Below are 3,416 nucleotides of genomic sequence, written 5' to 3'. Positions count from 1 at the left end.
ACTGTCTAATATCAATATCTGCCTCAGCCCCCAAATTTTTTTGATTTATTCCATGACTGAAGTATCAGAAATGATTGAAATTCAACGTCCTTCCAATTAATATGCAAACATAAAGAGCACAGTACAATTAACAGCTTACACTACAAGTTGTGTTATTGTTCGTCTGTGGACTTTTAATTCAAAGACCTAAAAAAGCTCTGGCTTCATGTAACCCAGATCTCCTGGGCCTGAGTTCATTAACACTAAAAAAAATGTTTAAATCCCCCTAATTACTATTAACGACCACCACAACTGTATTTACAAAAATCTAAACCGTCAACAGGTGTTTATTTTCCATATAAAATAAATGCACAAAATAAAAAATACAGGGTTTCTTTAAATGCTGTAAACAGTTCCTGAATTTCTAAAATGTTAAATAAAAATGTACCTTACCCAGGTCTATGAATCAAACAAAACAATTCAAGTTTAAATTTACAAACAGAAAATCATATGTGGGCCCACTCCAGAAAATATAACCTTGAGGCTCAGTTGCAGGCCTGTGATGATGCTCGGGTGCGGTGAGACCTGAAAACTGTGGTGGCCACTTCACTCAATCCAGAGCATAAAATAAAAGCACGTGCATTTCATGTCAGTTAAATACTCACAAGTCCAAAACGAGGAGCAACAGGGCAATGATAATCTCAGATAGGGGTGATGATGATGATGATGACAGTCAATCCAAACACAGGCACAAATCCAGAGAAGAAGAAAACAACAGGGTCCATCCAGCAGCAACCTTCTCAGTTTCTCTCCCTTCACAGACGTCCGTCTCCTTTAATTACACATACTATGTTGAGCCATAAAATCTTCACACTAAATCATACAGACTTAACGATTATCCCGTTTTAGCATTGAAACAACAACAGTGCTAAAGCTATGCTATTTAACACGTGCTGCTATGCTAGCGGGTGGCTCGTGTTGCTATGCTAGCGGGTGGCTAATAACATTTCACATTCGGTCTGTTTCACTACAACATGGAGTTACAGCATACAATTGAAGGCATACATAATATATTCACCTTTGGCAGGCAACATAGAAGTGCACACAACAGGACAACGAGTAGTCGACCTCGAGACACCTCTCCAATGTTTCCCAAACCACGACACTTTCCCTCCAGGACTCCGGACCATCTCTCTCTCCCTCTCACCTGCTCAAAGCATGCTGAACCCACACGTTGCACCTCATGTCCCTCCCCTTTCTAGATGGATTGGCTGTGACTTTGTTACTGCCCAATGACCACACATCTATTTATTAACTGTGTATATTATATGTATCACGTTTTATCCCGTATTTAACCTTAATTGAACTACTATTTTTTAATAATATGAACTTGTCTATTTATAATGAACTTTCTGCACTGTATCCTAATGATTGTTATACAGGGCTACACCCTCCCTCTTCTGAATGTGTAGATGTCCTCATCACACCTTTTGTCCCTCTTTAACTTGGAAAGGTGATTTCTTTTCTCTTCCTCCTCCATGAACCTTTTTGATGTTTTGCACTTTTTCCTTGGTTCGTTGTCTTGGTCTGGAGGGTTTAACTTGAGTTGAATAACCATACCATGGTGCATGATGGTAACTGGTTCACAGGACTGGTAACCAGGTTTTTCATAGGTCAATCTCATAGGTGGTTTTGGTTTTCTCAGAGATTTCCGGACTGTAGAAGACCTTTCACTTTCACTTCTTGCTGTTTTAGCGGCTTTATCCCTTCTGGCTCTGTTTAACTGAGGCGAGCTCGCTCCCTCTTCTAAATGTCGTTCTTCCACAGGTTCATCATTTGTGTCTGGGACATCAGAGTCTGATAGAGGAGTTGCAGCATCTTCATGGGGTTCCTCATACTCTGTTTCTGTGAGTTGTTGATTTTCTGGTTCCACCACAGGATTTTCATCCTCTTCTGAGCTTTCACTCTCTTCAAAACTCTGACTCTCTTCATTTTCCACAAGGTGATTCACAATGTCCATTTGTCTCCTGACCTCAACCACATCAAAATCTGGAGGATTGGGGACAGTTTCAAACTCTGAGCTTGACGACTCTGTGTCACTTTCTTCTACTTTGTCAGTAGACTTGGTACTTTGACGTTTCCGGGTAAGTTGAGCTCTTGTTACAGGTCTCCGAACAGAGTTTGTATCATCTGAGGGGTTAAACATCCTGACCATGTAACCGATGGGCAACAGGTGGTCTCGATGGAGAGTTTTGACTACACCTGTACCATGCTCTGGTTTGACCTTGTAAACTGGCAGGTTAGGCAACTTCTCCAGGACAACATACGGTGTTGATTTCCATCGATCTTGGAGTTTATGCTTTCCTTTTAGACCCATATTCTGAATGAGGATTCTGTCACCTTTCTCTAAAGGTAAGTCTCTCACACGCTGGTCATATCGTGCTTTGTTTTTCAGATGATTTTTTGTAGCAGAATCAGATGCCAACTGGTAAGCGTTTTGCAGCTCTTTCTTCATCCTGGCAACGTACTGTTGGTAGGAGGTTTCACTTTCACCATTTGGTGAGATTCCAAAGCAGATGTCAATGGGTAACCTTGCCTCCCTTCCAAACATGAGATAATACGGTGAGTATCCCGTGGAATCGTTCTTTGTGCAGTTGTACGCATGTACCAGGTAGGTGATATGTTGACTCCAACACTGTTTCTTTAGAGTGTCCAGGGTACCGAGCATTGCTAAAAGCGTTCGATTGAACCTCTCTGGTTGTGCATCCCCTTGAGGGTGGTAGGGGGATGTTCTTGACTTCCGAACCCCAAGCATGGACAAGATCTCTTTGATCAGGCGACTTTCAAAATCTCGGCCCTGATCCGAGTGTATCCGTGCAGGTAGGCCGTAGTGCACAAAATACTTCTCCCACAATACTCTTGCAACAGTGATAGCCTTTTGATCTTTCGTAGTGAATGCTTGTGCATAACGTGTATAACTGTCTGTCACTACTAACACATTAGCAACACCTTTAGAGTCCGGCTCTATCTGCAAAAAGTCAATACATACTAAGTCTAAGGGACCATTACTTGTTATTTGGTTCAAGGGCGAGGCATGCTGAGGGAGTGTCTTCCTAGAGATACATCTTCCACAGGTTCGAATGTACTGCTCGACCTCAGCTGTCATCCGCGGCCAATAAAATCGGTCTTTGATCAGTTCGGTAGTGCGCTCCACTCCCATGTGTCCACACTCATCATGTAAAGACCTTAACACCATTGGGCGGTATCTTGCTGGTAAGACAAGTTGTTTGATCTGTTTTCCACACATTTTTTCTTTTACTCTGTAGAGTAATCCATCCTTTAATTCCAACTTGCGGCTTTCACGTAGCAACAACACAGTCTCGGGCGAATCACTTTTTGAACGAGTCAGCCCTTTATTGCTCTCGAATGCTTTCTTT

The 3,416-nt window shown here is 42.1% G+C and overlaps 1 long non-coding RNA gene across 1 annotated transcript; it reads right to left on the bottom strand.

The window, feature by feature from the left end:
• Positions 1–296: 296 nt before the first annotated feature.
• LOC128431242 (uncharacterized) lies at positions 297–1,476 on the bottom strand. Its single transcript, XR_008334125.1, has 2 exons — positions 1,058–1,476; positions 297–811 (listed from the first exon to the last, which is right to left on the bottom strand). It is a non-coding gene; the product is annotated as an uncharacterized LOC128431242 (long non-coding RNA).
• Positions 1,477–3,416: the final 1,940 nt, after the last annotated feature.

This window comes from Pleuronectes platessa, chromosome 24 (assembly GCF_947347685.1).
Source record: "Pleuronectes platessa chromosome 24, fPlePla1.1, whole genome shotgun sequence".
Taxonomy (NCBI): Eukaryota; Metazoa; Chordata; class Actinopteri; order Pleuronectiformes; family Pleuronectidae; genus Pleuronectes; species Pleuronectes platessa.
Note: the sequence above shows the minus strand (reverse complement) of the source record. Positions and strands in the feature narration are given on the sequence as shown.